The sequence below is a fragment of the Microtus oregoni genome, unplaced genomic scaffold (genome assembly GCF_018167655.1).
Source record: "Microtus oregoni isolate MIOR12 unplaced genomic scaffold, Mior012 000013F_ref0000133, whole genome shotgun sequence".
NCBI lineage: Eukaryota > Metazoa > Chordata > Mammalia > Rodentia > Cricetidae > Microtus > Microtus oregoni.
Genome location: NW_024543072.1, coordinates 43,818,681 through 43,844,667, shown reverse-complemented (window position 1 = coordinate 43,844,667; position 25,987 = coordinate 43,818,681). Strand labels below are relative to the sequence as shown.

The window sequence follows — 25,987 nt, the reverse complement described above, 5'->3', positions numbered from 1 at the left end:
GCCCTGCATCTTCAGTGAGGCTGCATTCTGTCTCAGAATCTCATTCACTGCAATCCCAAGTCTAAGTGTGTCTCACAGACAACACGACTCCCTAGAATCCTCGTGTTCACGACAAAGCTGTCAGGCTTTAACACCCATTTTCCCACTTACATCTTTGCTGCTGCCAGGAAGGCACCCATCTTCAGGTAAGCTCATCTATATGACAACAAATGGTTTTATACTGGGCTTTTTTGTTGCAAATAGCTTCAGAGTTTATAAATGTATGCTCGGTCCAGTAGCCTAGATCCCGGCTCCCCACTGCACTATAAACACTGTGAAGACAAAGACTATTACTCTTCTCTCTTTAGAGACCACGAGCTCCCATGGTCCTGCCTCCCACCCTCCTCCTCTTCCCCTACTGCTCAGCTGACAAGTCAGAGCATGCTTGTTAACCTCCTGCTTTTCCTAGCTTTCCCTCGCTTATTGGGAAGGCAAGGTAACATACACCAGGAAGAAGAAATGCATTCTTCTGACCAGAAAAAAAAAAATATTTCCACTACATAACTGACTTGCCCACTGGAGACCGAGAACAGTTGGTGCCCTTCTCACATGGTCTCTTCTATCTGCCACCACTAAGAGAGAAGACAAAATAAGGAATGGCTTTGACTTTCAATGGCTAATTTTGATTGTCAATTTGACATATATTGGAAGCAGAAATCTCAAATGAAAACTTGCCTCCATCAGACTGGCCTGTAGGAATGTCAGAGGGGGCATTTTCTTGATTGCTAATTGATGGGGAAATGCCCAGTCCTCTGTGGGTAGTACCATCCCTAGGCAGATGGGCTTGGACTATATAAGAAAGCAAGTTGACCACAAGCCTTGAAGCAAGCTGGTAAGGAGTGCTCCTCTGTGGTTTCTGCTTCAGGTCCTACCTCTAGGTTCCTGCTTTGAGCTCCTGCTCGGGTCTCCCTTGCTGATGGACCATAACCCTCAAGCTGAAATACACCTTCTCCTCCACAAATTGGTTTGGTTGCAGCATTTAGCACAGCAACAGAAAGGCAAACTAGATCACCTAGGATCTGCAGGGCACAAAAAGCAAAGTCACACAGATCTCAGACCACTGCTGTTAGGGTCAACGTCAATAGCTCATCTGGCCCAATCCTCACTTTGGGATAGAATAAGACCCAGATATGTTAGTGACTTGCCCATGGCTACTTATTGGGGCCCAATTATGGTATAAATGAAGTCCGTCTGACAAATGCTTTTTTCTCTGCTTTACTCCACCCCCAGTCTGTCTGCTTTCCCTCTGTTCTTCTTAATCTGATAAATTACAGTGATAGATGGTAAAATGGAAAGGTAAAAAGTTAGAAACATGTCCAGAATTATCTACTTCCGGCTCAAGTTTTGCCTTCCTGCTGGAATGGGCATTTGGGTGCACCCATGGCCCTATCAACTGGGGACAGGCATGCTCCTCACTGATCTGCAAAATCCCTTCTGGGAAAGCCAGAAGTGGGAAGGCCATTTCCAAGTCAGCCATTAACACCATGAGCGAGGCAAAGCTTCCTACCTAAAACGTCCTGACACTGAGCAGCAGACAGTGGCATACACACTACCTTTCTGTCTGACAATTTTATCACCTCAGGTAGGGGTCATGTGCACACTCGCCTGGAATCCATGACGAAGACTATTCCAAGTGGCCAGGGAGGAAATAAGGAACACAAACTTCACGGACACCAAGCAATGATACTACTGATGAAAGAAGAAGTCAGAAGTGACATGAAACAAGAGCCAGAAGGACAGAGACATCACTTTCCACCTATAGATAGCAGATGCTTTAAATGTCAACTGACCCCACCCACTTCAGCACAGAAGCAGCTTTGTGTGGGGCAAGTCAGCCAGCCTTGGATTTAACCCCAGCTCTGTCTCCTACATCTGGGTGGATCTGAGCAAGTTACTTTCCTTAGCTTCAACTTCTTCATTGATAAAATGGAGGTACACCCTTGATAGGCTTGGGCAAGGATTCATTATGGTAAAGTCTAGAAACTGCTCAAGATAGCGTCTGGAAACTAAAGCCCTCAATAAGTAGTAGCTAATTTTTTTCAAAGCCTGAAATGATTTAGTTACCTGGAAGACTCACGGGTTCCAGGGGAGGGATGACACTGTGACTGACCTGTCCCTAAGAAGGCTTATCTTTCTTTAGCACAGCAAAGAAGTAAATGCCAGACATTTTCCTGCAAAACTATGCTTCTGGAATGTGGGTTTCTCAGTTGAAACCCGGATAACATCTAGGAATCTCTCTCTCTCTCTCTCTCTCTCTCTCTCTCTCTCTCTCCTCTCTCTCTCTCCCCCCCCCCCCTCTTCTCTCAAGCCAGTGCTCAGTCACAGCCTCAGAGGGGTACACAGGGTGGCAGCATGAGCATGGACCCAAAGGCTCGGTCCTGGGCGGGAGTGCAGTCATTGCTGTCCGTCATGCGGCCCCCAGCCCTGTGCTCACAACTCCTGGCAGGATGGTCTCCTCAAAGCCTCAGGTCCATAAATCCCACAAGGAAGCAGACTAGGAACAGAAAGGGCTCCATGGAAACCACCCTCAAAGTTGCTATCCCTACAGTATCTAAGCATGAAGTCCCACTCTGGGCATGGGCAGTTCACAGAATCTGGTTTCCATTGTTTGATTTTCTGATTGTGTGGTGTTTTTGTTTGGTTTTGGGTTTGGCTTTTTATTGATTGATGGTTTGATGTTTGTGTTTTGGAGCTGGTGCCCAAACCCAGGACCTTGAACATGCTCAGTAAACACCCTACTGTTGATTTACATCCCTTACCCAGAAGTACATATTTTTGATTTGAATTTTTCAGACAGAATTGAAATGAAGTCCTAGAATCTGAGTCAGAACTGTTCCAAATAGGAAAGCTACAAGATATGACATGAATGCAGGACATGTTATTCTGACAATGTGTTCAATCATATGTCCATCATCCATCTCTACCTGTACAGACAGTTCATACACAACCTCAAAAGTACCCAGACTTAGACAATAATTGATGTAATTACCCATACTCCAAAGTGGCAAAGCCATCTTTGGCCAGAGACTTAGCAGTTAAGAGACCTACAGAAAGCAATAAAACAAAAGGCCATCTTTTTTCTGGGCATTGGAGACAGGAACCACACTTTCGCAAGAGAAGGAGCTCTATTTTCCAGCAGTTCCTGCTGGGAACAGACTACCAAGTTCTCTCCCATGTCTTATACCCCACCTTCCTTCCAGGGCAGCAAGCCCCTCTTCTGGTTCTCACAATGAACTAGTTCTTATTTCAGTATTAAAAGACCTCTTCCTATCATGAAAACACTTCTCCCTGGTCAGGTTTCCCAGCCTCCCCTTGGGACTAAGACATTCTGCCCTCCCCGGAGGACGCTCCTTTATGACACAATATGAGTCTCATCCCCCAAGAACACGAGTGACTGTTCCAACACACGGACCTGGGAAGGGAAAGGACTTGATTGTTCCCAGGTCTGGGTTATCCACCAACCGACTCAGCCTGAAACACTAGCTCTGATGTGTCACCATCACAGAGGAGTCAAAGATACCCACCTCCCTCCTCCCGCCAAGAGACCAGACTGCCACATTGGTCCCCACATAAAGGAGGAAGCCGAGATGGGGGAGATAGGGAAAAGTATCTGCCATCATCCTTTCTAGATGACCCACATAAAAGGCACGGAACATGAATATACTGCCCCTCCATTCTGTTCAGGGAGACATCCAAATCCGATCATAAAAGCAAGTCACTCTAGCCTGGTCTACCTTGGTATTCTCCACCCAAGCCACACTCTCAGGAAAGTACCAAATGTCTGCCCCAACTAGCAGGTCCGAGAGACACCCAGGCCACCCTACACCAGGATGGATTCACTTCCAAAAGTACATGTAGCCTCCTTCATAGAAACTTCACTAGAAGCTCACCCCCTTGCTGAACACTTTCTCAACAGTCCCCCACAAAACTTGTCTCCATTGGGGACTGGCGAGCTGCTTTTGTCCGCAGTCATGGACAGGCTTTGAGAGGCTCTGAGGCTAGTGAAAATCCCCAGGCCCTCGTCTACCAGGAGTGGGGCTCCATGCCTGTGGCAACAGTGAGAATCCCTAGCTGCGGGCTGAGAAATGTAAGCTCCAAGCCAAATGCCACCCCTAGGACCCCACCAAGGGGCACGCAATTGGCTCCTGGAATATTCTAACAAGGTGCTGTCCAGGCTGGGGCAATTGCTGGAGAAGTTGAAAATGGAAAGACGGCATACATAAGAAGAGCTGGTAAGGAGCCTTCCATGAAGGTCTGGCCCAGATCAGAGCCTCCGAGGTCCAGGGACCCCAACAGGTAGCAGCAGCAGGGGATTCGCGCTGCCTCCAGGAGGAAAAACACAGCCGGGCTTGTGGCCACGCTGACACGGGCAGCCCCATCCTCAGCTGCAAAAACCCAACCCCACTCACCTTGAATTAATGCAGAGTCCCGCGCTCAGCTGAAGGAGGGCGTGCTAGTAATCCCGAGGCATCATTGAATTGTTTTAAAAGAGCAAAAGGGTGGGGGAGGGGAACTGAGAGAGGGAGACAGAGGGACGGAGAGAAAGTGGGGTAAGAGGGGTGGTGAAACTGAGGGGAAAAGAAGGTAAAGTCTACAAAAAGAGACTCAGGGGAAGGAAAGAAAACAAAATTAATAAATGAAAAAAAAAGAGAGAGACAGTTCGGGGGACGGAGGGAGGGAAAAAAAATCTGTCTCCTGCCCACACAGTGCAAAAGAAATTTCTGGCATTCAGAAAGACTCTCACACTCGCACCGTCAGAGGGGGCAGCTGGGGAGATAAACAGCAAAGGGATAAAGAAGACAGAAGGGTATCCAAACGGAGAAGAAATCTCTCTGTCCAGGCAGCGCAGCCCCAGAGAGCTGTGTGGAGCAGGCAGGAGGCGGGCAAGACGAACACGGGAGCGCGCAGAGGCTGCGGGGAGGGGCAGGGGGGGCAGCGCAACGCTGGGTTTATCCACAGATCAGTGTAGTAACCAGGCTGAGGTCCAGAAAATTAGGTCAGGGTTTCTGAAAAAAAAAGTTCACTGACCTCAAACTTCCGCGAGTGGTTTCCACTGAAGCACTGAATCTCCAGGCAGTTCCTCCTCCAACCCCGATCTCTGCACCCCCTGCGCTAAACCTCACCAGAATCCTAGACTGGCCTCACAGGGTAGGAAAAGTGATCAGAAGAATACTCACTACATCTAAAGAGAAATAAAAGCCACGTGGGGCTTCTGGAGTCAAGAGTGGATAGTGGGAGAGAACACGGTCCCTGAGACCAGCAATGCCCAAGAAAGGGGACCCCAACCAGTGGAAGGAACCTCTCTGCAGCCGGTGGCATTCTCTGAGGATATCCAGGGTCCAGTTGAGAACTCCAAGGAAAGCCAACCTGTCCCCTGAAGGCTGCATTAAAAATTAGTGAGTCAAGCTGGGGTTTCCACATCCTGCTAAATTGATCTCTGGGGTTTCCTCTCTCCCGTTTCTCTGGCTCTCAGTCAGTCTTTCCCAGAGCACTGAAAATGCCTGCAAGAGTCACATGGGCAAGGGTTCCTTCCATCTCCATCAACAGATTCCAACAGAGAAAAGGGAGAGGCAGTATGACAGGAGGGACAAGAAGAGAAGTGGAGGGGGTAGGGGGCAGCACCCTTCTCTCACCACGCTCACACCCTGAACTTGGCCCTGGCCATTCCTCTTCAGGTTTCCTTGAGGGTTTCAAAGTGAAAGGGACACTTGGCCTGCTCACTCTGAGTTTCCCGTGGCTGACAGCACAGATCCTCTCTACTCAACTAAGCCAACTCCACACACTGTCCTCTGCCTGACACCCAGAGGAACTGGGAAACACCCCATGGAAGGAGGTGGAATGGCCAGGAGGCCACAGCAGCTACTCTTTCCTCTTAGTCCAGTGGGAGATGGATGTGAAAGTCCGGGGCTGTGCTATCTGCTTGCTCCCATTTCACTGCCCCTGCCTCCCAGACAGGAAAGTCTGCCTGGAAGGTTCGTCCAGGTTCGTCTCGTGAGCAGTCAGAACCACGACTCTAGGTCAGATGATGGGTAAACTTTCTCATCAAGCCCCCAAAAAAGTTAGTCTATCTCAATACGTGAGATTCTCAGTAAACTGAGTCAGTAGCCCCAACATTAATCAAGCAAAGATCCACTGGGCATGGGGGGGCTATATATCAGTTTCTCAGAAGCCAAAAATGGTTCTGTGAGTCAACTGTACCTCATTTGAGGGCGGGGGTATGTATGTTTAAACAAAAAATGCCTCCACAGAGGTGGCAAGTTGTTTGCTACCAAATCTAACAACCTGAGTTCAATCCCCAACCCACATGCTAGACAGAACTAATTCTAGCAAGCAGTCCTCTGGCACATACACGTGGCCCGTGCATCTTCACAATACAAACATAAAGAAATGTAACTTTAAAAAGCCTCAGACGCCCTCTTAGCCAGAAGAGGCCAAAGTCTTCCACTGTAGAAGTAAGTGCTCATCCCTAAGAAGAAGCTGCATAAAGCCAGAAGGGGAGGTCCTCTGACTTCGGAGAATTAATCAGCCAACCAAGAAGAGGAGGCCCTCCCCTGAATCAACTTCAGAACAACATATTAGAGTCTGCAGGAAAAAAATGATAACTCTGTATCCTGGCCCCTGCCCACAACAGAGACACACACTGACGTAATTACAGCCATGGATGCTTTCCCCACCCCCACCCCCTAAACAGGGCGTTTACACCATGATATTTGAGCTTCCTTTTTCTTTTTTTTTTTTTTTAACTGAAAGTTTCTGGAACTAGACTAACAGAAGGCGGATGGTTCACTGGCTTGGAATCTCCTCCAGAGAAGAGCATCCGTGCTCACCCCCTCCACCATCCAAACAAACAACGATCATGCCCACAAACAAAATTCTCCTGACAGCCCCTTCCAACACTTGGGAGAGTGCCACCGACCTGATGGCCATGGAAGAGCCCCTGTGCCTGTTCAATGTGGCGGTTCAGTCCTGACGGCCAAGGCCAACCCTTTGGATACACCTGCTATTTTATTTCGAGTCTGTGAATACAAGTAATTGAACAATTCTAACAATATGCTGTCCTTTCAGACACAAAGAAAACATCACTTTGATTCTTATCCCATTTGAATGAGCCCTGGCTGTTGCTGTAAGGCAGAGGAAGTGGGGAAGCAAGGAGTGAGAAAGTAGACCGGAAGGCAGGAATCCATCTCAGCAGACACACATGCCCCTCTCCGAGCAGGGGAAAGTGCCAGGTGACTGGCACTGCTTCTCAAGCCTCTAGGACTCCCAGCAGGAGAAAGAGCCAGGTGACTGGCACTTCTGCAATTCTTTACCCTGGCAGAAGCACCTTGCAGTCCTGGTTTAGACCTATGCCTGACACTGCACTCCCTAATGGGACTTTACTCCATACTGGGGCCATGGCTTCAAAGAAAAGACCCTGCTTTAATAATTCAGCTGGCTTGAATGCCATTTAGTATCCATGGCAACTAGTTCCCTGACATCTAGTTGTAGGCAGGATGTGGCTAGAAGGAGGGAAAAGAGGATGAAGGGAAGGAGAAAAAGGGAAAAAAGATAGGCAAAGAAAACCAGGTCAGATCTTGTTTCAACTTTCTCTTTCACTCTTCATCCTGATCCTGAGGATACAAAGCCTGTGGAACTCTGAACCTTCTCCTCACTCAGCCTTGGCTCCCTCCCACCCAGCCTCTGCCCGTCCCCCTCCTCTACTAGAAATTGGGAGATCCAGACTCCTGACTCAGCATTCCAACTCAGCACCTTGGGAATGCTTGCTTGCTTATTTCTCTCTTTGCTTTTTTTTTTTTTTTGGTCTTTCTTTCCTTTAAGTAAGGGGACCACGTGTGTTTACAGTGTCCTGCCAGTTCTTACCATATGTGATTCTATGGTCCTCTCCCCATCCCTAAACCCTGCAACCCTTCATCTCAGTCCAGCTGTGTCTGGTGCTCTCTATCTCTCGCACCCTTTGTTCTTATTCTCTACTTACCTACCTATCATCTACCTATCTATCATTTATCTACCTGTCTATCTATCGTCTATCTACCAACCTGTCATCTATCTACCTGTCTATCTATCCTCTATCTACCTATGTATCTATCTATCTATCCATCATCTATCTTACCTATCTATCTACCTGTCTATCATTTATCTTTCTATCTATCCCATTTTAAGCTAGTATGTTTTTAATTAAAATTCTACTTCCCTTGTGAAAAGCATGCTGTCACTCCAGTGATGGTCCTTCATCCTGCAGGTTACACACCAAACACCAGCTCTTCTCAAAATCCTCCAAGTCCCTGCGGTCAGGATCAGCACCCCCCCCCCCCCCCCCGTGTAAGCTCCCACAGCCCTGACTAACCCCTGTTGTGCCTTATCTCTACATTGCAATTGCCTTCTCATCTGTTGTCTCCTCCAGCTGGCAGGTGAGTACACACAGGGCAAAAGAGAGCCTTCCTCCCTGCTCTGTCCCCAGCGCCTGCTTCTAGGGAGGCACTGAGAAGGAGATGCTGAATGAAAGGATAAATAATCTACAGCCACAGGTTTCTGAATCACAGCTTGTTAAAGACTTGGGATGCACCCATAAAGGACACAGGGAAAGGAAGGACAGGAGGGGCTGATTGAATACTATAATGGATACAGAAACAAGACAACCCCCTCTCCCTCCCCAGACTATTCTGAGAACATGAGAAACAAAGAGGTATGAAGGATCCAGAAGGGACTCAGCAGAAATGGGGAGACAATGGCGCAGTGGATCCCTTAGCCCATCTCAAGGCTACTCTGGCACCATTTGGGAAAACCTGCATGGTTACTCCACACTAAGTGATAGGGCTCCTTCCATATAGCCATGCCTCAAACTGCCTGAGACCAACCATCTCAGCCGTCTCTCCTGGTCCCATTCTCCCTGGGAACAAGGCCACAAGGGAAGCAGACGGAGGCTGTGATGTGGCTGCCAGAAGGACATGGGCCAGGGGGGCAGTCCTTTGGAACCGACTGAAGATGCTAATGTAGATTTCTGTCTTCAAGGAAGTAGCTACTGTAAAAGTGAAGAAAATATTCTGTGAGTTGGCATTTTTTAACGGACAAACAAAACCTGTAAATTCAAAAATATTTGCCTATAAATGTGAATGAAAGGTAGGAATTCAGCACAGGAAGGTTCCTCCCCGATGTTCAGTAATGAAGTCCTTCACTCCTCCATCACAGGAAGGTGAGTCTCTCTCTCTCCCTCTCTCTCTCTCTCTCTCTCTCTCTCTCTCTCTCTCTCTCACACACACACACACACACACACACACACACACACACACGTGCACAGAGCCCCAGTTAAACTGAGACAAACTCCAGCCAGGGACCAAGATTTACATGGTGTGCAGCCCCCACCCATAACCCAGAAAGCCAGGCACTCCTGGCTTGGAGCCCCAGCCATCACACAGCTTTTTTCCCAAATAATCCTTTAATCCAGACGGAGCTGCCTACCCTCCAAGATCTGCCAAGTGACACCCAATCTTGATATTATGCACAGACTGAGTGGCACATTCCATTAGCAGACTCCCATGAGTTGCCCTCACCAGCTCAGCCTCACGAGCGACCTTCACACACCCCTCATCCAACACACAAGCTAGTCATCAAAAGCAGTGACGTCCAAGACTAGAAAACAAAAAGAAAAAAAGAAGGGAAAAGTACATGACTTCAGAAATGACACGGCTTTATAGAAATGATAATCTCATGCCTGAGATTACATCTACACTCATGGTTTGAGAAATTCAAGGTAGAGCTAGGCTGCCCTTCCTATCCCAGGGAAATACTAACCTCCCAGCTAGGAAAAAAAATATTCCTGTTTGCTTTTGTGCAACTTAAACCTGATCTAAAGGGGAAATGTAAATTTAAAAGCTTCCTCTACGCTCAAATCAGCCATCATACTCCCTTCCCCTGGACTGAAAACACATGCCCACAACCACATATTCTAACCATCTCTCCGTGTAACACCCAAACATTAGGACAGACCTACGCTCTTCACCACCCCTGAGAACAGAACCGGAAAGCCCGTGGCAGCAGATGTACATACTAATTCCATTATGCACACAAATAAACTGCCAAGACATTGCACAGACACACCCATACACTCAGAACTAAACCTTGGGCACATGCACACAGTCATGCAGCTTTCTGCGCTTTCACTGTGTGTGTGTGTGTGTGTGTGTGTGTGTGTGTGTGTGTAAGCATGCATGTGCGTGCACGTTTATGCGTGCGTGTGTGTGTGTGTGTGTGTGTGTTTAGCTCAGATTGGTGACGCTTTGGATTATAAGGTTGCCATGGTTACTTTCTGTGAAGGAAACTGGGGTAATTGAACTCTTGGGGTTCACCATTCAACAGATGCTGCTCGTTCCCTCCTGCGGGCTGGCTCACTTGTTCGCTCTGCCTACCTTTCAGCACTGGCCGCTTTAAGTGATGGTTTCAAGTCCAGAGCATCATGATCGAGTGAGAGGTCCTCCTGCTGCTCCGGCTATACCCTAGAAAGACATAAAACTCTGAAACTGAAAGCTAATTTCAACATATAGGCTGCCCTGGGAGAATCTCGGACTAACTGGGATCTAAGAGCACCTGAAAGATAAGGTTCATGCCCCCAAAGGAAAAAGAAAATACATTGGCTATTTCATAAAAAGTTCTAAGAGAATGAAACTGAAGGACGCAGATCAGTATAGAGACACAGAAACAGGGAATGGCCCCCGACATGAGCTTTCTCTCCTCTCTAGAACCCCTTCCTAACCTCCTGGGTGATTCTTACCTCGTTCATTTGGGCCTCTGGGACAAGGTATTGTGGAGTGATTCAAAGGCTTATAAATAACAGGCCTTTATTTACCTGTCGCAGCTGTGGTGGTGGGAACGCTGAGGTCAGAGTGCTGCTGTGGGGAGCATCTCTTCTGGACCAAGACTACCACCTCATAAAGTTCTCACAAGGCAGACAACAGGGAAACACACTCACCCTATTCTCTTTCTTGGTCTTTTGAGACAGGGTTTCTCTGTGTAGCCCTGACTGTCCTGGAACTCACTCTGTAGCCCAGTCTGGCTCTGCCTTCTTCTGCAAATCCTATCAGCATGTACCAACACAACTGCCTCATCCTACTCTAACAAGGGTACAAATTCCATACTGTGGGTTTGACACTTGAGATCTAATCACCTCTCAGAGCTATGGCCTCCAAGCCCCATCCTACAGGGATAGGATTTCGACATGAATTTGGGGGACAAGAGAGCATCGTCCAGACTGTACCCATTATATCAACTGTAAGAGGAAGGAATTTCTTGGGATGATGTATGCCCTAGATATGACTCTGTCTGTACATATGGAGAACTACCCAGATTGACTGGTTAAGCAAAGGGCTTCAACACAGTTCACTTCTGTCTCATTGCCTCCAGAGGCCAACAAGACCACACACTGGGAACCTCTTGGGAAGTAACTGACAAAAGCTTCTTCGGGTTTTGATGACTTGCTGAACAAAGAAAAGAAATCATTTCATGTGTAGGAAAGGCACAGTACACCAGTGCTCAGCCGTGAATGGGGGACAGACAGGAGCCTAAGTCCAGTCTTTCACAAGCTACCCAGCACCTCAGAAGTTTGCCTCTGTAACTCTTGGCTTCTAGGTTCTCAGATGTCTTTCCCTATTGCCTGGTAATTCAAAATACTGTGTAGAACAAAAGAATTTCATTTAAATATAAAGAACACCTGAATCTTTGTTGAAATCAGGGGGGCGTCCAGATGGCTCAGTGCCTACTCTCAACACTGATGACCTAGGTTTGAGCCTCAGGACCTACACAGTGGAAGGAGAAAACTGACTCCCACAAGTTACCCTCTGACTTCCACCTACATGCAATGGCACTCAAATTTGTGCACACACATTATGCATACACACACACATGCACACACAAACACAACACAAATAAATATATAACATTGTAATAAAAATTTAAAGATATAAACCATAATCAACAATACAAATCAAATCTACATACCCTTTTCTATTCTTGCCCAAAATTTTTACATCTAACCCAGAATGGATGAGTCAAGAGTAACAAAGAGAAAAAGTTGGAGTTAAATGGACAAAACTTTTCAGTTTGGATCCAGCTACTCACAGGAGGCCTGAACTTGGGCAGCCTTAATCTATGGAGGACAGGAGAGTATAACTAACCAGCTGGAAACAAAGACCAGGGAAGCAAACAGCAGCATGGAATATTCGTTACCTGTCACCATCACAATGGAAAGAGAAAGAGAACAAGAGGAAGTTAGTCATGGTGACATCATTGGGAATTCCCAGTTTCCCTGCTCCTTTTGTGATGGACTGAGCCATGCCCTCCTCCAACCCTCCCCCACAAAACTCCCCACATACTAAGATTTTAAGCCTTGGTGCTTTGAGATCCATGAGTCTATCTGGGGATGGCATCTTTAAAAAGGGAGTGAATGCATGAGGCTATTGGGCAGGACATTGAATTGTAATTATAAGAGCAAATTTGTGCACAGACACAGAGGCAAGGTGTCAGGTTATCACCTGGGAAGATGAAACAGGCCAATGGTCAGTTCTTTGCCTAGTGTGCACAGGCCTCTAGTTCAATCCCACATCCCAAAAGGTTTTTGATAAAATAGTCATAACAGAAGAATGCAAATTAAAATTATATGATAACATTTTATTAGAACCTGCTTTTCTCAATCATTGGACATGGGGGACTAAAAAGAAGGAGAAAAAAGAAAACACACACACAAAAAAAAATCAAGCATGGAAGTACAATGCAAAAAACATTCTCCTCTACTGCCAGCCAAAGCCAAATTCCTCCTTGATTTCTCACCACACTGAGACTCAGCAACACATATGAGTGTCCACAGAGCATGCTTGATGAAGAAGAGGAAACACAAATGTTTCTTTTTTTGTCCACTCAAAACTGGCAGCTCCTGAGGCACCAGCAGCTTTCTCTTCCCAGAAGAAGGTGTCAGGAGGCCAGCCATCAAAACAAAAAGCTTGGAACTTCAGTCCTATCAGATCCTGGGAGGTCACCAATATAAGCTCTTCAAATTGTGCTTTAGGCTTTAGCTTCACTGTTAGATGGCCCCCATCCTGCCTAGAACCTTGTCTTCATTCTATAAAAGGTGTAAACAAAAGCCACACTCAGTCCAAAATTACCCTGACTGGGTCTCAATTACTCACTGTTTGGTTGGAAGTGAGATCCAGCCCCCTGACACCCCTATAACCAAGGAGTCTGGGATGTTTGGTTGAAAGCATCACCCCAGCCCCTGGCATCCCTTTCAAGCTCCCTCCCCAAAGAGTTGCGTTGGTCCAGACTCCACCTCCAGGAAAGGCCACCAAGTGGTGACCCCCACTTCCCAGGGAGGGTTAGGACCACTCCCACAGGTTGTTTAGGCTGCTGCCCAGAGAATGAACACATGGTCTCCTCTTCTCTCACTCTCCACCTCACCATGCTTTCCCGGTGCCATCCAGAAGTAAGGTAATCTATTAAACATGGGCATCTTTTGTTCTATCTAATTTGGTCTGATTGGAATGATTTGTATCAGCAGAGAGACACATCTAAGAAATATTCCTAACATATGGAGGTTCCACAGCCGGGGGGTGGGGGTGAGGGATGTCCTGTTTTTCCCACAGTCCCAGTCCCAGGGCCACAAGTTGGAAAGTGCCCTTTTCATCCACATCCTCTCTGCCAGACTAAGATCATAAGATCATCTTCATCTTGGTAAGTTCCCCTTTTGGACTACATGCAGTAGGGAGGGGCAGCACTTGCACTTCCTTATTTTTTTCCTTATTTTTGTTGATTTTTGGGCTTTCCATTGAAGTCACAGCCGTGCCCAAAGCCTGACCCAAGCAGGTAATGGTACCTAATTCTCAAGTGCCTTTACAGATCTGAGGGTATGGTATTTAACAAAAGAGTTTCTAACACAGAGACATGCCAGCTTCCGCAGCACCCTATAGCTCCTCCAAGAAGATGCATGGTTATGGAAGACCTTCTGCCTTGAGGCTTGCTTTTGGGTTTGGCAAAGCCACCCACAGCCAGCCTTCTACATCTTCAGCTTCCTGGATGCCACTTGGGGAATAGATCTTTTCATCCTGCCAAGACAGGTAAACTAAATCTTCCCTCCCTCACAGGAAAATCTTTGGGCCTCTTGTATTCAGCAGCTAATGGCAAGCACTGCTTCTAGACTGGTGTTCTCCAAGGACTGAGGAGAGACTTGTGATTGCTTGTGTAGCTAAAAAGCTATCTCGTTTCTGGTCATTTATATCCCTTAGATCTGTCTAATAGCATTTGATGACTTAAGATACTGGTAACTTAATACTTCATTTGTTAATTTTCCTGCTAAAATATAGACAGCTGTGACTCTTTAACAGACTTCATAGTTCATGATTTCAGGTGTATCTTAAAAAATCCAGAGTTCCCAATTCCCTTTGTCTTTTAAAATGTGCTTCCCTTTAACCTAAAGCAATGGCCTTTTGCTATGACACCAAGATGTAAATCTGTTCCAGTTTTCTTACAGATACCTACAGGTTCCTGGAAAAAGTTTTGCTGTTGTTTCAAAACTCAGATCTGGAAAAAAAAAATTAACAGTCTCCAGAGCCTATTTTAACCCCACCCATTTTCAAGCATATTTTATAGGTCACTCCTGCTGTCTGGGCCAAGACCAACTTACAAAGATATACAGAGAAGGCGTTTCAAAAACTAAAAGTAAAAATAAATGAAATAGAGTTAAAATAAAGCTGCACAAAGATAGAAAGTACACAGAGAATGTTGATACTGTATGCTATTATGCTCTCTTTGAATTGTTTGAATGCTGAGGAAGGAGCAACAGATGCTAAAAGATATTAGTTAATAAATGCTGCTGAACTAATCCAACATAGATATTTTGAAAATGCCTTGACTTTGAAATTTGGATCTAAGGAAATGATGCTTTGGAAAGGCGTTTCTTATTTTGTTTTCACAGAGGGTGAGAATCTGTGGATCGCTTCTATCCCAATATGGTATGATGGACCACGCCCTCCTGAAGGGTTGCTGTGAACACCTTCAGAAAATTGCTTCGCTCAACTGCCAACTGAGATGAAACTAGCACACAGGTTATACCATGAAAGACCTAATTAACGACACCCCCATTCAGCAGGAAGCAGTTTGGAGAGAAAAAAACTGTGCCCATGTTCCCAAATATTGTTTATAAACGTTTTTTTACATTTAAGGGGGGTTATTATACAGGTATGAATAATTTGCATTAGTATAGATTTTGCTTTATTGATAGAGATTTAAGGTCAATTTTGTTATATGTATATGTATTTCTGATCTTGATTAAGGTATTGTGATTGTGTAGTTCACTTAAAATGTAATGTATATAGGTTGTTAATAGATAATCATAATAGTCAAGTTTGTAGTCATGTTAGTTAAGATTTTCTAGATATACATAGATATATTTTAGATAGGCATTCTTCATATCTTTCAAAGATTATAGAATATGGCATTTTAAATGTTTTAATAACTTAGGGTTTTTCATGACAATGAGACATGTCTGCTCCTGGCAGCACCAATCTACTTCGAGAGGAAGATGGGCATCGAAGAGGATCGTTATGGAGTTTGATAGCCATTTGGGCAAGAAACGGCTCTTGCCTGGACTATTGCATAAACTGGACACAGAGAACCCGCAGAGAGAGAGGACTGCTGAACTTGCCTAAAGGTGAGATGATCTATCGGGGTTCCAGATTCATGAAAGAGTCTGTGAGACATTCTGCAGGACACAGCAGATAGTGACTGAACTGCCTTTGAAATTTCCTGCTTCATGGAAATGTCTCTGGATACTATGGGCCTGAAGGCCGAAGATGGATGCCCCAGCAGTACAAAAGAACTTTAGGTGACTGTCCAGGCAGCGAGATGTCTCTGTCATTTCTAGAGTTTTGTAAGTTGCTTACTTCTCATTTACTTAGGTAATAATATATCCTTCTGGAGTCTTTGATGGAGTTAAAGAATATATAGATAGTTATAGTTTTCCTTAGTTATAATAAAAGATAAAGTAGATATAAATATTGTAACTGTAATTCTTGCTTGATAACTGTTTTGTTATATGTAATTTTTCTATGTTAAAGTTAAAGCCTTCCTTTTTTTTGTGTTTAAACAGAAAAAAGGGAAATGATGGAGGAAGGTCATTGGTTAAAAAATAAAGAAACTGCCTTGGCCCATTTTATTGGTTAGAACATAGGTGGGTGGAGTAAATAGAATATAATGCTGAGAGGAAGAGGAAGTGAGCTCAGAGACGCCATGCTCCCCTCTCCCGGGCAGACGCCATAGCTCAGCTCTCAGGGGCACACGCGATGAAGCTCCGACCCTGGATGGACGTAGGCTAGAATCTTCCTGGTAAACACATTATTAGAAATGGGCTAGTCCAGGTGCGAGAGTTAGTCGAGAAGAGGCTAGATATAATGGGTCAAGCAGTGTTTAAATGAATACAATTTGTATGTTGTTATTTCTGGTGTAAAGCTAGCCATGCAGGAGCCAGGTGGGATGAAAAGCAGACCCGCAGCTCCCCACAACACTGAGGTCTCCAGGATAACAGTAAACCGGATGTTGCTCCAGTCACACCTCTCACTGAGTGTGAGCCCACAAACTCCCAGCTCTCCCTTCTCCAATGTCGCCCCATGCCCGCAGGAAGTAGCCAGACTTGAGCCAACACCCCTATATCCAAGGAGTCTGGGATGTTTGGTTGGAAGCATCACCTCAGTCCCTAGCATCCCTTTCAAGCTCCCTCCCCGAAGAGTTGCATTGGTCCAGACTCCACCTCCAGGAAAGCCCACCAAATGATGACCCCTCTCCAGGGAGGGTCAGGACCACTCCCACAGGCTATTTAGGCTGCCACCCAGAGAATGAACATGTGGTCTCCGGGTTTTGCATGGTCTCCCCTTCTCTCTCCCTTCCTCTCCCTTCCTCTCTCTCTCTCTCCCTTCCTCTCTCTCTCTCTCTCTCTCTCTTTCTCTCTCTCTCTCTCCATGCTTTCCTGATGTCATCCGGGAGTAAGGAAATCTACTAAACATGGGCATCTTTTATTCTGTCTAATTTGGTCTAATTGGAATTATTTGCTTTGGCAGAGAGGCTCATCTAAGAAATATTCCTAACACTCACTCCTCCCATATTCACACCCTTTGCTGAGCTACTTAGTGCTCTTCTCACAAGCAGAAGTTCACTGAAAGTTGGGCTCCAATGGGATGTCAACAGACACAACACAGAGACTTCAAATGCTCCTGTGTACGAGGGATGGCTTTCTCACCATTTGCCACCCACATAAAGAGAACATTCCCTGCCTGGTTACCATGCAAGGAGGAACAGGCAGGACAGGTGAGCTAGCTCAGAGTTATCCCTGTGACTGACATCCAGAGCAAAGCCACCAGCCAGCCTGCTAGCTCTTGAACATAAAAGCCTTACATTATAAAGCCTCTGAGTGGGATTGTGATGCTAATCAATGGCTCAGGAAAGGTCTGCCCACAGTTTCCTAAATGTACTTGAGAATGAGATTTCTGAACACTGAAAACTAAGCACAGAAAGCTCATTGGCTTCAGATTTTTTTCTCTTTTATAATTGCAATCTACCATAACCTGAATTAAAAACCAGCGAGTTCCACAGCTGCTTGACCTCTCTTAGCCGAGTCTCAATCTGAATTGAGAACCAGCTTTTATTAGTATGAACCTCATCCCAGGAAAATACCTTAGCTTGGAGCAGAGCTCATGGTTCACACTTAGACTCCCAGCTAAATGGGAGACTGAGGCAGGAGGATCAAGATTTCAAGGCCAGGTTATGCTGTGTAACAAGTTTGAGGCCAGCTTGGGCTCCAAGAAAGAGAGACAGAGATAGAGAGAGGGAGAAGAGGAAGAGAAAGAATGATCAATCGTGTGTTGGCATCAAATGGGCTGTGTCAAACAGAAAGAACTTCAATGGCTGCGAAGCTTTTTTAAGGCTGTGCTTAGTGGGACCCAGGCAGCATGGCCACTGAGAATCTGGCCCCAGCTGTGAAGTTTAGAATGACCTTTCTGTCAGTCCAAAGCAGCCAGCCTCTGGGGATAAGGCATACAAACCACCCAACAACCAGAAAACTAGCTCATTAATTTTTCTTTTTTTTTAGGGGAAGAATGGGTTTATTTCAGCCTACACTTCCAGTGATGAACTAAAGTGTAATGAATGGTCTGTTCTGTCTCTTTAAGAGACAAGCCCCGCCCACTCCCTCCCCCACCCCCATCCACCAAGGCAAACATCCACTTCCAACCTGAGCTTCTTTCTTTCCTGCTCCCAAAGAGTTAGCTGTTGTCGTGGTTCCTCCCCCCTCTGCTCTTCTACCTCTCCCCTTACCCCCTTACCCCTTCCCTTCCATAACCCACTAAATAAATACCCACTTTCTCTGTATGGTGTACCAAATAGGTTTATGTCTCTTACTGGCAGTGTGGCTCCCTGCCTGGGACCCACTGCCCCTTGTGGCCCTGGGGAACCTCAACATTTTGTCTAAACCAGTCCATCACTGAGGGACATCAGGGCAGGGAAGCAGAACCATAGAGAGCACTGCCTGCTGCTGGCTCTCTAGTTTGTTCCACCAGCTTACGAATATTCGTGGGGGCGTGGAGGTACCTTAGCCCTTCTGTGGCCTGAACTAATTGTGTACTCACATTCTCTAGCCAACTTTCCTTCTTGCTATGGGTGTCTGCAGAACCAAATTAGTCCTCAGAAGGTTATGTGGTAAACGTGGAATCATAACAAAGGAAGGAGGGGTGGTAGGGCATGTTTTATCCAGGCTATGGAAAATCCTAATAAATATTCCTATCTAAAATTAGAGCTCACGATTTAGCCATTCTGCAATGTATACATATATCAGGACCTCATGTTGCATTCTATAAATATACACTAATTTTTAAATAGTGCTCAGTTCTAGGAAATAAATATTGACATGGTGTCTACCCACCTTGGAGACCAGCCCACTAACCTCTACCAAGTCAATATTTTCTCTGTCTGTGTGTCAGTACTAAGTATGTCTGTGTGGGTGGGTGGATGGGTGGGTGGATATGGGCACACACATATATGCATGTATGCCACACAGAACAACCCTAGGCATTGTTCCTCAAGCACAACTCTTGAGGAAATCTTTTTTTTTTTTTTTTGAGACAGGGTCTCTCATTGGTCTGGAACTCACCACATAGGCTATGGCGGTTGGCCAGAAAGCCCCATGATTCTGCAAGTACTTTACTGACTGAGATATTTCCCCAGCCTCATCAGTACTGTCTTTAATAAAGTTTGTACAGATTAATCTGAAGGCTGGGAAGATGGCTCAGTGGGTAGAGCACTTGCTGTGCAAATGTGAGGACCGGAGTTTAAACTGCCAGAATCCATGTAAAAGTAGGACACCGCAGCCTGCATCTGAAGTCCCAATACTACATACATGCATGCATGCATACATACATACATACATACATGCACGCATATATACATACAAACATGCATGCATGCATACATACATACAAACAAGCATACATACATACATACATACATACATACATACATACATACATGCATGATGGCAGGCAGAGACAGGAAGATTCCCCAGAAGCTCATAGCCCTACTAACCTGGCATATACAGTAATCACCAAGAGACCCTGCCTTAAGGAAGGTGACGGATGAGGACTGACATCAAGGTTGTCCTCTGAGCCAGGCCATATTGGCACACAACTTTAATCCCAGCACTCAGGAGCCAGAGGCAGGGGGACCTCTGAGAGTTTGAGGCCACCCTGGTCTATGGAGTGAGTTCCAGGACAGCCAAGGCTACACAGAGAAATCCCAACTTTAAAAAAAAGTCCTCTAACTTCCACACACATGCCATGACACCACACACAAATGCATGCGCACGCATACACACACAAAAGTGTGTGTATTCTTAGAATTGAGGTGTGAAGTATTATACAGAAGTAGCACATTCTCTCATTTTAGCTTTGCTGTTGTTGCTATTATCATGTATGTATTGTGGCGTGGGCAGTGTTATGTAGGAGCAGCAGGCTGCACTCTAGTGAAGAGTTAGATTCTAATCAGTTTTGTTATAAAATCACTGCACAACCTTGAGAAACTGGCTCTGGCATTCTGGCCATGGTTTTCTCATTTGTAATAAGATTGAGCTGGACAAAGTGGGCAACAGAGACAAGACATTGTAGTATGATGACTCCCTGGGCAACAGGAACAAAAAGTGCTGGCATTTATCCACATGATGGAAGAGGAAGAAAAACTGTGCAGAATTTTTAAAAAGTCAATAGCACACCCAAGAAAACAATTTAAAGGGTAGATGCCCTTAGGGCAAGAAACAAATTGATGGACATGGGATGCACAAAACTGCTTGTGTCTCGAACAGCAATAATGCAACTGTAGAGGCTGGAGGCACCCTGCTGAGACATGCCGTGGGTTCATGGGAGCTCTAGGGGAAGAACTCAGGTTGACTCCTCATACACAAGATGAGAATAAAGGACTGCTCTTATTCACTGCCATGTCCATACTTGAGTGATATTAAATTTTAATTTCAATTAAAGTGTCAGGATGGTGCCCTGGGTTTTAACTCAGTTAAATCTCTAAGCTGTTGAAATAGTGATGTTTACTTTCCTGATAATTCTCATCTTGCCTTTAAGCCCCTCTACTTAAGTGTAAATCTTCAGATACACAGGTCTATTATTTACTTATTTCTTTTAAAGCTTCGCTCCTATTTTCCTGGACGGCAAACGTAGAGCTCTTAACTGGTTGGCAGTACCCTCTCTCTCTTAATGTGTGCTCAGCACGCATTTACGGCCACCTACCCTCAAGCGTTATTTTCTGCTGTAAACCCCAAGCTCTAAGCTGTCACGTTGGATTCCCAGTTTCAAGTTTAGCCCAACTCCACATTGATAGCATGCCTTGTGCTAGGTTCTGTTGGGTAGATAAATTGTTCCCAAAACAGGATCCGACAGTCCAAATTATTATCCGTCAGAAAAGAAGAAGATAGGCTGTGCACTGTGGAATAATTAGAGAACCCGGGGTACCACAGTCCCCAGAAAATTCGTTCTCAGAAATTGTAGAATAATGAGAAGTAGTGATCAGGAAAGTCTTCTTGAAGGAGGTGGCGTTTGAAAGAATTCAACACTGAGTGTGAAAGTTACACAAAATGCAGAACACGTGTACTGAAGCCAGTGGCTACATTTTCCACTGATGGAAGCTTTGCCATCAGCCAGGAAGAGTAAACGCTTTCCAAACCAAATAATAGCCAGGATTTAGAAGAATTCAAAATTCAATGTTGGGTCTCCCTTTCCTGTCTCTGTAACCACAGCATTCCCTGATGGAGATGAGGTGGTCCCCTGGCCATCTGACTGAAGGGCATTCTCATACATGGAGATTGAAAGAGATTTTCCTTATCTCACTACCTCGCCTGCTCTGCAAACTGGGGCACTTGCTGAGCAGAGGCAGCAAGGGTAGAAGGCTGCGGTGGGGGGAGGTGTGTGTGTGTGTGTGTGTGTGTGTGTGTGTGTATGATACTGACACTCGCCTGCTTCCATCCAGCTAGACTGGCCTTGAGGCTCAAAGCCTCAAAGGCAGAAAGTACCCCTCTAGAGATGTGCTTGTTAAACAGGAAGTCCCATGTCTAGCCTCAACCCAGAAAAGGTGGGCTTTGCTCCCTACGGGAGAGAAAAGCAACCACTGCTGAATGAGTGGATCAAGAACTATCCCACTGGGGCCTACAGCAGAGGCTGGACTCTCTCCCAAAACTGGCACTTTCAAAGCTTCTTAAAGCACTGTACTGGCTGGTTTTGCGTCAACTTGACACAAGCTAGAGTCATCAGAGAAAGGAGCCTCAGTTGAGGAAATGCCTCCATGAGATCCAGCTATTTTCTCAATTAGTGATCAATGGAGGATGGCCCAGCACAATAAGTCACAGGTTCTAAAGAAAGCAGGCTAAGCAAGCCAAGGGGAGCAAGCCAGTAAGCAGCACCCCTCCATGGCCTCTGCATCAGCTCCTGCCTCCAGGTTCCTTCCCTGTTTTGAGTTCCTGTCCCGAATTTCTTTGGTAATGAACAGTGACATGGAAGTACAACCCAAATAGACCTTTTCCTCCCCAACCTGCTTTTTGGTTGATGGCATTTCATTGCAGTAATAGAAACCCTAACTAAGACAAAGGAAGCTTTGCCATCAGCCGGGATGAGTATACGCTTTCCAAACCAAGTAATAGCCATGAACTCTTGGGAAATAAATGCCATGAAATATACTAAGAACTCAGAAGACTGAGCAAAGGCAAGCATATTTTAGATAATAAATCTTGGAGTAAGTGCCCAATATAAGTTTCCGATTTATTGTTGCTTTGCCTTGAAGGAGGTTAGAACAGTATCACTACTAGTAGAGATTGCCTTAAACACTAGTTTTAAAAAAAAAAATCACCATCTTTCCAAACAGAGGACCATGGTACACTCAAGGCTGCCAAGACCACCCAAAAAAAGGGGGCCATCCCAGTAAAACAGCAAGAAAATAAGAACCTCAAGTTTTATATGTAAGCCCATCCCAAGTCCCTGTCTGACCTATGAACCATACATGTATTGAACAAGTGAAATCTACCGCTATGTCACAAAGAACTGATCCAGGATCCTAGCCATGACCCAACACAGGCATGGCAGTTGGCATTCTGAGTCTAAATCAAATTAATTGCCTGCTACAACAAAATGTCAACACTCCTTGGAGAAACATAACAGAATACAGAGTCCTTACAACATAACATTCACAAAGTTCAGGACACAATCCAAAACTTACTCAACAAAAGAAGACTGGAGAAGATAAAAGCTGTTCTCAAGAGACAAATAATCAACATATGCCAACCCTGAGATGAGCCAGATGTGAAGAGTCTCCGGCAAGGACATGAAAGCAACTATGTAACTGTGGTTGGTAAGGTAAAGAGAACTATGCTCCTAATGAATTAAAAGCGAAGGGAGCATCTGTAATGAAACGGACTGGATTGTTGATGTAGAATATCCTCAGGAAACTGGAACCTGCTAGAACTAATAAATGAATTCTGCGAGGTTGTAAGATAGAAAATCAATATGCAAAAATTAATAAGACCTTTATATACAAGGCGTAAGCAGCTAGAAAATGACCGCTCCATAAATCATGCCAGGTCTGGAGGCACACACCTGAAGACTCACCTACAGGGGAGGCTGAAGCAGTGCTGGGGAATCTCAAGCTCGACACCTGCCAGGGCTATAGGGTGAGTACAAGGCCAACCTTACTAACTCACAGAGAGGGCCTCTCCCAACGAAAAAAGAAGCAGTCGTGGTAGGATGCTTGCCTGGTCTGTGTAAGGCCCAAAGTTCGATTACGAGCATTACAATAAATAAGTAAATCTCTGACAAAATTACAGTTATAAAGGAGAATATGTAGATACACGTAAAGCTGTTTGTTAAAGCTGTATGTTCACGGGCTGGCAAGACAGTTTGGTGGCAAAAGTACTTGACACACGTGCCTCATGACCCAAAATAGAACCGTGGTGGAAGAAAGGACCAACTCCTGGAAGTTGACCCCTGACTTTCACTCTCTCACAGGGGCACCAGCACACCCCCACATATACATTATGTACACACATGATAATAAAACAAAATATTATCATTTTAAAAATTATATATTCTTACTATTAAAACAGAGAGAAGTTGTAAAAATTAAAATTAGCTCACCACTTTATGGAAATTGAGAATAAAAGGATAATATTACATCAAGGAACTGGAGAGATGGTTCAGTGGTAAAGAGCACAGGATGCTCTTCCAGAGGACTTAAGGATCCATTCCCAGCGCACACACGCCAGCTCACAACTGTCTGTAACTCAAGTTTCAGGGGACTCAATGTCCTCTTCTGGACTCCCTGGCACCAGGCACACACGTGGTGACAAACACACATACAAGCAAAACACCATACATGTAAAATTAAATTAATGCTTTTTTAAAGAAAGCAGACCTAAGCCTGCTAACTATGGGTACATATTTTATATTACTTTATATATATATTATGTATTACTTTATATATATTAATCATATATTGTTTAAAACATATATATGCTTGAAAGAAAAAGAAAGGAAGGAAGGAAGGAAGGAAGGAAGGAAGGACGGACGAACTCTGCTGGTTATGGGTACATATCTACAAAACTAATTTTAATATATACATATTAATATATATACTACTTCAAAATAGATCAAGAAAAAGAAACAGAAGATATTTTAATTTCAAAGTTGAGCCAAAGATCCAAATCATGAAATATGAAACTACCAACAAAAGTCCCAAATCCAGAATCTTTCAAAATGGGGAAACACTGAGTCTTTCCTGTAAAATTCAGAAACAAGATAAAACAAGAACCCGTGTTCCCTCCATGTAGCATTGTGTTGGCCCTAACGTCATTGCCTTAGATAAGAAAAATAGGAACAAGAATCGGAATGAGGAGGGAAATCTTTGTACATGATATAATCTCAAAAGAGGGGGAAAATGAAAATATTTTCATAGGAACTTTTCCAGCACAAATCTAAAGTGTAGTAATAGAGGGGACTGAAGCTTTCAAATGCAAAGAAACCCAATAAATCTGACAGAAGAGAAAACATCAGTGCACTGAAAACTAACGCCTGGGCTAAGCATAAAAGACTATAAAATAATTTCAAATACAAAGTAGATTAAGTCCTGGTTTTGGATAAGAAAACTCTACATCCTAGAGATGTTTCAGTCTGTTCTACTTTAGGATTTTTTGGGGGGGCTGGAATTAATTTATTTTATCTGACTTTAAACAAAAAGTTTAATAGAGCATTTTTAAAATGTGTATTGGGCTAAGGAGATGGCTCAGTGGGTAAAGTGCTTTCTGTGCAAACATGAGACCCTGAGTTTGGATCCCTAATACGCATGTAAACAGTCAGGCTTGACAGCACATGCATAACACCGTAGTCAGGGAGACGGAGACAAGTGGAGCCTGGCTGCTGAGTGGAAAACCACTCTAGCCCCCCAAAAACCAGCAAATTGGTTCAGCAAGACACCCTAGAGAAATAAGGTGGAGATGGGGAGAGGAAGACACTCAACATCAACCTTCACAGGTATTCAGAGGGAGGGGGAGGGAAGGAGGGAGGGAGAGAGGAAGAGGAGGAGGAGGAGGAGGAGGAAGAAGAAGGAGAAGGAGAAGGAGAAGGAGAAGGAGAAGAAGAAGAAGAAGAAGAAGAAGAAGAAGAAGAAGAAAAAGAAGAAGGAGGAGGAGTTTTTTTTTAATGCTTATTAAATCAAACAAGTTATATAGTGTCCCAAACGTAACTGCAAGGAAAGAAATAGATAAATTGGCAGTTAAGAATTGTTTTAAAATCTATATACTATTTACAGGGCCTGCCATTTCTTTTAATAGTATAGTGCCAAATGCAGATGGAAGACATCAGCCCAAGACGGCCAAGTGCACAGAAGTGCACATCAAAGTAACCTAGGCCACAATTAAGAGTAGGTGCTATGAAAAGCAAAATGGACACCTTCCTGGTGGTTATGCTGAGAAGCTCATGTTTACAAAGTCACTGAAGAGCAGACTGATGCGGAAAAGGGGCATGAAGGGCTGGGGTGGGCGGGGCAGGAATGAGCACTGCACTGGTGCTGTGTGCCCCTGGATCCGATGAGCCTGGTCACTCTACAGGAGAGGAAGTGCCTGTTGCTCTTGTTTGGAACAGAGTTCTCCACCTCGCCTACAAATGCTACCAAACACTGTCTGCCTCGTGTGCAGCCACAGGCTTAAAATTCAACTGCTGCAGCAGTCAGTGTCGCTTCAACAAGGACACCCCTGAGTTAAATAAACCAGGCAGTGCATGAAGGAAAATAAGGGTAGTGGGGCATGGTGTTGCACACCTTTAATCCCAGAACTCAGAAGCAGGTGGATCTCTGAGTTCAAGGCCTGCCTGGTCTACAGAGCAAGTTC

General features: G+C 45.0%; 1 protein-coding gene across 7 annotated transcripts in view; it reads right to left on the bottom strand.

Annotated features, from left to right (window-relative positions):
* Window positions 1-4,856, bottom strand: part of Cacna1e (calcium voltage-gated channel subunit alpha1 E) — a 470,517-nt gene extending 465,661 nt beyond the window's left edge. For all 7 annotated transcript variants that reach the window (XM_041662539.1, XM_041662538.1, XM_041662542.1 and 4 more), the window contains exon 1: window positions 4,449-4,856. The gene's annotated coding sequence lies outside the window, so the exon portion shown is untranslated. The remainder of the gene's footprint in view (window positions 1-4,448) is intronic.
* Window positions 4,857-25,987: the final 21,131 nt, after the last annotated feature.